Genomic DNA, 9612 nt, shown 5'->3' with positions numbered 1-9612 from the left:
AAAATGCCCCCAAGAGTTTCCAAAACTACCCCTAGGGGTCAGTAATGCCCTATGGAGAACCACTGGTCTAAGATCTCAAATCCTAGTTTCTTTAAAATGGAGTGTGAACTTAAAAACATTTGCAAAGGAATCTAAATTCAGAATCCAGTTTCATGGTTTCCTCCTTATTTACATGGTTTTTTTTTTTTTTTGCCTCTAATTCAGGTGCAATTTATTTTAGCTATTTGTCTTGGAGAGTTCTTTAGAACATTCAACTTTCCTTTTACATAAACTTTGTTGCTTACATTCATTTTGTATTTTATTTAAAATTAATTATTTTATTTTATTTAAAATTATTTTAATTTATTTAATAAAATAAATAAAAATAAGTAATAAAAATATTTTATTTTATTTAAAATTAATTTATTTCAGAGAGCACATGTAGAAGGGGGAGGGGCAGAGAGGAAGACAAAGAATCTCAAGCAGACTCTGCTGAGTGCAGAGCCGCATGTGGGGCTTGATCCCAGAGATGACCTGAGCTGAAATCAAGAGTCAGTCGCCTAACCTACTGAGCCACTCAGATGCCCCTGTATTTTAAATCGAAGTCCAAAATTGGACCACAAATCTATGGTACATGGGAGCACCAGCACCACCCTGTGTTTAGTTGAGAAAGTGCTAGTCAATACATTATGGAAAACCAACATAGTGTAATCATCTCACCAGTATACTGAACAGCCTCACTTCTCCCAAGGGTGGTCCCTGGGACCTGAAGCATCAGCATCACTGGACAGCTAGTTAAAAATTAAGATCTTCAGGCTTCACCTGAGACCTGAATAAGAAGCCTTATTTTCAAAGGATCTCCAAGCAATTAGCATATAGAATGTATGAGAAGCACTATCTATTATACAGACTCCTTTCTAAAGCCACTAACATCAGAGAATTATATTCCCCAAAATATGAATTATTTTCTCCCACTATTATAAATATAGTAAAACATTCGTTATTTGTAGCAATGAATGTAAGGAATGTGTATCTGATTTACAAACTCAGAGGTATAAGAAATGGAGTTTTTATTCTAACTGCATGTAATTTAAAAGCCCAATTTTCTGAGGGGTTAGGTAGAAACTAAATCTCAATAAATTCAGGATCTCTCCTACTGCTTTTCTCTGAGGTAAAATACTAAGTTCCTGAAATGTCTAGAAGGTTGGAGGAATGTGAGTATCTGATCTTCCACAGGAGAACCATTCTATTGGCCTTTGCTGAAATGCCAAGTCTCCCATTTGGTCCTTTGTTACAGATCTATGGGCTTGCTGTTAGACCATCCTTCATTCTGGTCTGTCACCTCCCTTGCTACTTCATTCTGCTATTTCCATGCCATGTCAGCTGTTTCCATTCTGCTATTTCCATGTTATGTCAAGGAACTCTTTGGGCCTAAGAGTTCTCCTCTATAATGTTTACCCAGGGAACACTGATCATTCTGCAGCTCTTACATCACATGAGACCATGGGAAACTAAGTTCTGAGGTTTATATATGGTCCCACCTATTAGACATCCATCGCAGTCATTTCTTCAGGGATCTTCCTGACTTCAGGGTTTCTGGGAAACCAAATATAGGGCCCTTTTCCATTCAGAAGGTTGGGCCTCTTCATGGGGATTCACCAGGTCGCAGAGCTCTCCCTCCTCACAACTCAAAGCACAAAGGTATTAGATTTTTGAAACTCAAAGGCCCTTTTCTTTTATAACATCTCTAAGGCCTGTGTTCTAGATTCCTGAATAGAGAAGGGCCAGGGAGAAAAGTTAGTATTTTAAAATATCATGCCACATGAATAATAGGATATATGTCCTTCAAGTCTGCATATAGGATTTTAAATCCTATGAGGATTTCTATCCCATTATTATATTATTGTAGTATGCTCAATATGACTGAGGGCACACATGATATTAAGGTTCCCATTGAACCAGAAGGCTGGAAGTATGAGACAGGGATCCTGTACTCAGAATATTATAATTTGTGGAGACAAACTGCACAAAACAACAGCACAACAGCAAAGCAAAATATCAAGAGTTAAATGGGCTTAAAGGCAATAATAACTACTCTACGTGGGGCTTTTAGTGGCAAGTTATAACACCTTTAAATCAGTGTTTCCCTTTTGGGAACAAGGACCTCTAGACAAGCCAGGACTAGAGTTGTGGGGATAGGAGGCAAAGATGCCCCCATGTGAATAACTAAGCAATGGTGGTAGGCAGGGGCTGCTCGTATTTCCACCCCTTGGTTCCTAAACCCATGATGCTTGATTTAGGTATGTGCCCTGGCAGATGGCATCATGTCATTACAGGGTTATATCTCCAAGCTGACACCTCAGCTACCCCTTCAGAAGAGCATCTCATCACACTCCCACGCTTCTCATCTCTCCATATCAAATTTAAACTGGCTCAAGCACTCACATGCCATTTATGTAGAAGTTCAACATCACTCCCTTGGTGGTGCAACATGTGACAGGTCTAGCAGGTTCCCTGCCCTGTGGCCACTACCACACCTCCTTTGTTGTAAAATAGACCCTTCGGCTGCCATCACCATGAGAAAAACATGCTCCAGGCAGCCATTGCCCTTCTAGCCTAGATCCAATCATGCGACACATGGAGCAGGCCATCCCAGGTCTCTCAAAGCCTGAAACAGCTTTAGCTGATCTGCATGAGCAAGAAACAAGTGCTTATTGTAGATTACTGAGATTTTGTGGCTGTTTGTGATGTAGCATTTTGTGGCAATAACTGATTGGCACACATTTATATCTTTACCTCTTTACATTTATACCTTTACCTTTAAAATTTCTTAGTTTATCTTGTTCTTTTTTTTTTCCTAACTTCTTAAGTGGAATAATTACTTATTATTTGCATTTTAAAAATTAGGTTTTCCTGACGATACAAACAAATGGAAAGATATTCCATGTTCATGGATTAGATAAACAAATATTGTTAAAATATCCATGCTACCCAAAACAATTCGTAGATTTAATGGAATCTCTATCAAAACACCAACAGATTTTACCCAGAACTGGAACAAATAATCCTAAAATGTGTATGGAACCACTAAAGACTCCAAATAGCCAAAGCAATCTTGAAAAAGGACAAAACTTAAGGTATTATAATCCCAGATTTCAAGATATACCACGTGTGGTACTGGTACAACAACAGACACATAGACCTATAGAAGAGAATAAAGAATCCAGAAATAAACCCATGATTATATGGTCAATTAATCTGTGACAAAGGAGGCAAGAATATGCAGTGGGAAAAAGTCTCTTCAATAAAGGTGCTGGGAAAAAAAATAAAAAATAATAAAGGTGTTGGGGAAACTGGAAGGCTAAATGTAAAAGAATGAAACTGTACCACTTTCTTACACCATACACAAAAATAAACCCAAAATGAATTAAGGACCTAAACATGAGACCTGAAACCATAAACATCCTAGAAAAAATCACAGGCAGTAATTTCTCCAATATTGGCCATAGCAATATTTTTCTAGATAGTCTCCTGAAGCAAGGGAAACAAAAGCAAAAATAAACTACTGGAACTACATCAAAATAAAAAGCTTCTGCACAGCAAAGGAAACAGTCAACAAAAATAAAAAACAACCCACTGTATGAGAGAAGATACTTGTAAATGACATATCTGATAAAGGGTTAGTATCCAAAATATATAAAGAACGGATACAACTCAACACACATAAAACCAAATAATCCCATTTAAAAATGGGGAGAAGGGCGCCTGGGTGGCTCAGTGGGTTAAGCCGCTGCCTTCGGCTCAGGTCATGATCCCGGGGTCCTGGGATCGAGTCCCGCATCGGGCTCTCTGCTCAGCAGGGAGCCTGCTTCCCTCTCTCTCTCTCTGCCTGCCTCTCTGTCTATTTGTAATCTCTGTCTGTCAAATAAATAAAATCTTTAAAAAAAAATAAAAATAAAAATGGGGAGAAGACGTGAATGGATATTTTTCCAAAGATATACAGGTGGCCAACAACCACAGAAAAAGATGCTCAGCACCACTAATCATCAGGGAAATGCAAATCAAAACCACAATAAAATATCACCTCACGGGGAGCCTGGGTGGCTGAGTGGGTTAAAGCCTCTGCCTTTGGCTCAGGTCATGATCCCAGGGTCTTGGGATCAAGCCCCACATCAGCACTCTGCTCAGCAGGGAGTCTGCTTCCTCCTCTCTCTCTGCCAGTTTCTCTGTCAAATAAATAAAAAAAAACCTTAAAAAAAAAAAGATATCACCTCACACCTGTCAGAATGGTTAAAATCAACAACACAAACAACAGGTGTTAGTGAAGATGTGGAGAAAGGGGAACCCTCTTGCACTGTTGGTGGCAATGCAAACTGGCACAGCCATTGTGGAAGACACTATGGAGGTTCCTCAAAAAGTTAAAAATAGAATTACTTTATGGCCCAGTAATTGCACTACTGGATATTTACCGAAAGTATATGAAAACACTAATTTGAAAAGATGTAAGCACCCCGATGTTTACTGCAGCATTATTTACAATAGCCAAATTACGGAAGCAGCCCAAGTGTCCACTGATAGATGAACAGATAAAGAAGATACGGTATGTATATACAATGCAAGCTAAAAGAAGAATGAAATCTTGCCATTTGCAACAACATGGATGGAGCTAGAGGGTGTAATGCTAAGTGAAATTAGAGAAAGACAAATACCATACAATTTCACTCATACGTGGAATCGAAAAAGCAAATGAGCAAAGAAGAAAAAACCAGAAAACAAACTCTTAACCATAGAGAATAAACAGATGGTTACTAGAGGGGAGATGGGCGGGAGATGGGTGAAACAGATGAAGGGGATTAGAGTACACTTACATGAGCACTGAGTAATGTACAGAGGTGTTCAATCACTGTATTGCACACATGAAGCTAATATAACACCATATGTTAACTAAACTGGAATTAAATAATAATAAAGAGGTAATTAAGTTAAAATGAAAAATAAATTAAAAAAAAAATACTAGCGTTTCCTCAGAACTGTTTTAGTCACATAGCACAGCTTTTACTATGTATGTACTCAGTTATTCTTATATATATATTTTTTGAAATTTCAATTTTGATTTCCTCTTTAACTCTAGAAGATCAATCTTATTTTGCTATCCTTTTGATGCTAATTGTAGTTAACTGCATTGTGGCTAGTGATCACTTCTTCCTTTGGAAATTTACTATAATTTTCTTTGTGAACAAGCATAGGCTTGATCCTTGCTGCTGTTCCTTGGACAAAAACAATATGTATCATCTGTTATGGTATTTACTAAGTTCTATTTACAACCTCTAGGTCAAGCTGAGAATTTAATGAAAATCCTCCACAACCAGTGCTGTCCCCTCCCCCTCCCTCTTCTCCTTCCTCTTTTTCTTTTTCCCCTTCCCCCTCTTCCTCTTCTTGTTTGTCTAGTTGGTACATTGAATTCTAAGAAACATTTATTAAGATTTCTTAAGAAAATTGTAGTTTTACAAAAATCTCTTCATTTTTGAAAAGTTTTCGCCTTCCATAGTTTACTTATAGTAGCTACTATAGTAGTAGTAGTTATTACTATACTAGTAATACTAGTATATTACTATACTACTATACTAGTATAGTAGCTATTACTATAGTAGCTACTTCCATAGCTACTATAGTGTTTGATACATAAAGGTGTAAAGATATTTATTTATTTATTTATTTATTTGTCAGAGAGAAAGAGGGAGAGCGAGCACAGGCAGACAGAATGGCAGGCAGAGGAAGAGGGAGAAGCAGGTTCCCCGCCGAGCAAAGAGCCCGATGCCGGACTCAATCCCAGGATGCTGGGATCATGACCTGAGCCAAAGGCAGCTGCTTAACCAACTGAGCCACCCAGGCGTCCCTTGATACATAAAGGTTTAAAACAGATCTTCGGGCTTTTATCATACAGAATACCCTTTCTTTTTCTGGGTATAATGTTTTTGATCTTAAATTCCATTATACATGAAATTGATATTGCCACCTCTGCTTTCATTTTGTTTGCATCTAGTTGAAATTTTTGCTTGTCTTCCTTCTTTAAAATTTTTTCTGCTTGGGGGCATTTGGGTAGCTCAGTTGGTTAAGCATCTGCCTTTGGCTCAGATTATGATCTCAGGGTCCTAGGATTGAGTCCTGAGTCCCACATCAGGCTCTCTGCTCAGCGGGAAGTCTGCTTCTCCCTCTCACTCTCCCTCAGTTCTCTCCCTCTCTCAAATAAATAAATAAAATTTTAAAAAATAATTTTTCTACCTTATTATCTTATTTATTTATTTATTTGAGAGAGAGAGAGAGAGCATGAGAGGGTAGGTCAGAGGGAGAAGCAGACTCCCCATGGAACTGGGAACCTGATGTGGGACTCAATCCTGGGACTCCAGGATCATGACCTGAGCTGAAGACAGTCGCTTAATCAACTGAGCCACCCAGGTGCCCTCTACCTGATTATCTTAAGCTAGTCAATCAAAGTACATAGAAAATAGTGAATAGTTTCCCTCTCTCCAATAACAGCTAGCTTGAAGAAATTTACATTAAAAATGTGGTATATACCTATCCTTCAACACCATTCTCTAAGTTCATAAGTAAGTATTACTGTGTTATGGTTGGCTGAATATTGGCTCCCAAAATATACAGGTCCTAATTTCTGAAGCCAGTGAATGTTACCTTCTGTGGAAAAATAGTCCTTGTACAGGTGGTTATGTTGGGGATTTTGAGATGAAGAGGTTATCCTGGATTAACTGGGTGGGTCCTAAATACAATCTCAAGTGTCCCTGTAAGAAGGAGATGGAGGAACATCTGACACAGAAGAGGAAAAGGCAACCTGAAAATGTTTGTAGAAACTGAAGAGATGTGGTCACAAGCCAAGGAATACTGGCAGCCACCAGAAGCTGGAAAAGACAAGGAATAGATTCTTCTCTAATGACTCTGGAGAGAACAGGAAAATTAAAGATATCTATAATGCTCTCTGATATATCTTTAGATACATAATGGGTAAATAGTGCTCTCTAAGTCTCAAGGTACAAATATGGTGCCAACACTCCTATCTCTCCAAATCAAATTTGAGTTGGCTCAAACACCCAGATGCCATTTAGGTCAGAAATTCAGAATCACTCTCTTGGGCTATTCCCACTGACCCTAAATTGATTTTCTTTGGTGAAGTATGTGTACCTTCTGTATCACAGTTATCTGGAGTTATTGTGAAAAACAGACTCCCATCTGACTGATGGTATCCATCAATCAGAATCTCTGGAAGAGGGGTTCAGCATGCCCCGTGCATTCTTGTGCACTTAACACTTCTTAGTCTGAAATTTCCACATGACTGCTAGACCAACATTCTCTGATACAATTTTCTACGATGATAGAAGTGTTTTACACATGTACTATGTAGTCACGGGCTACATGTGGTTATTGAGCTTTTAAAATGTGATTTGTGTGATTGAAGAATGGAATTTCTAATTTAATTGAATTTAAATAGTCACGGGAGCATATTAGCACAGTTCTAGACGGTTAGTACCTGAGAGCAAAAACTGGAACTTCAATCTCTGGATCCCTCTGTGCGTGGCACATGGTAAACTGCACACAAAAACTGAAGTAGTGGGCACCTGGGTGGCTCAGTGAGTTAAGTCTCTGCCTTCGGCTTAGGTCATGATCTCAGGGTCCTGGGATCAGGCCCCACATAGGGCTCTCTGCTCAGCAGGGAGCCTGCTTCCCTCTCTCTCTCTGCCTGCAGCTCTGACTACTTGTGATCTTTCTCTCTGTCAAATAAATAAAATCTTAAAAAAAAAAGAACAACTAAAATAGGAAACAGGTCTGCACTATTTCCATTTTTTGAGGTTCCTGGTATATTAAGAAGAAATGACAAAACAGGATTGCAAAATTTGTGTTATATTTTAGCTGTTTAGCTTACACTTTTTTTTCTGGTGATGAGATTTTAAGATCTACTCTCTTAGCAACTTTTAAATATGCAATACAGTTTTATTAATTGTAGCCATCCTCCTGTACATTCCAACCCTATCATTTATTTTCTAACTAGAAATTTATTCCTTCTGACCCTCTTCACCCATTTCGCCCACTCTCCAGTCTCTGCCTCTGTGACCACCAATCTGTTTTCTGTATGTTGGAGCTTGGTTTTGATTTTGTTACTGTTTTAGATTCCACGTTTGAGTAAGATCATATTGTATTTGTTTTTCTGTCTGACTTATTTCACTTAGCATAATGCCCTCAAGATCCATTCAAGTTGTTGCAAATAGCAAGATCCCACTCTTTTTTATGGCTTAATACTATCTATTGTTTATATATATCAGACAACAAAGAGAAATAAAAGGTATCCAAATTGGTAATGAAGAAGTCAAACTCTCTCTCTTTGCAGATGACATGATTCTTTATATGGAAAACCCAAAAGACTCCACCCCCAAACTACTAGAACTCATACAGCAATTCAGCAACGTGACAGGATACAAAGTCAATGTGCAGAAATCAGTGGCTTTCTTATACACTAACAATGAAAATACAGAAAGGGAAATTAGAGAATCGATTCCATTTACTATAGCACCAAGAACCATAAGATACCTGGGAATAAACCTAACCAAACAGGTAAAGGTTCTGTACTCAAGGAACTACAGAACACTCATGAAAGAAATTGAAGAAGACACAAATAGATGGAAGACCATTCCATGCTCTTGGATCGGAAGAATAAACATTGTTAAAATGTCTATACCGCCTAGAGCAATCTATACTTTTAATGCTATTCTGATCAAAATTCCACCGGTATTCTTCAAAGAGCTGGAGCAAATAATCCAAAAATTTGTATGGAATCAGAAGAGACCCTGAATCGCTAAGAAATGTTGAAAAACAAAAATAAAACTGGGGGCATCACGTTACCTGATTTCAAGCTTTACTACAAAGCTGTGATCACCAAGACAGCATGGTACTGGCATAAAAACAGACACATAGACCAGTGGAACAGAGTAGAGAGCCCAGATATGGACCCTCAACTCTATGGTCAATTAATCTTTGACAAAACAGGAAAAATTATACAGTGGAAAAAAGACAGTCTCTTCAATAAATGGTGCTGGGAAAACTGGACAGCTATATGTAGAAGAATGAAACTCAACCATTCTCTTACACCGTACACAAAGATCAACTCAAAATGGATAAAAGACCTCAATGTGAGACAGGAATCCATCAGAATCCTAGAGGAGAACATAGGCAGTAATCTCTTCGATTATCAGCCACAGCAACTTCTTTCAAGATATGTCTCCAAAGGCAAAGGAAACAAAAGCGAAAATAAACTTTTGGGACTTCATCAAAATCAAAAGCTTCTGCACAGCAAAGGAAACAGTCAAAAAAACAAAGAGGCAACCCTCGGAATGGGAGAAGATATTTGCAAATGACCGTACAGACAAAAGGTTGATATCCAGGATTTATAATGAACTCCTCAAACTCAACACACACGAAACAGGCAAACATATCAAAAAATGGGAAGAAGATATGAACAGACACTTCTCCAATGAAGACATACAAATGGCTATCAGGCACATGAAAAAATGTTCGTCGTCATTAGCCCTCAGGGAGATTCAAATTAAAACCACATTGAGATATCACCTT

This window comes from Neovison vison, chromosome 1 (genome assembly GCF_020171115.1).
Source record: "Neovison vison isolate M4711 chromosome 1, ASM_NN_V1, whole genome shotgun sequence".
In the NCBI taxonomy this organism is placed as follows: domain Eukaryota; kingdom Metazoa; phylum Chordata; class Mammalia; order Carnivora; family Mustelidae; genus Neogale; species Neogale vison.
This window is presented reverse-complemented; position numbering follows the sequence as displayed.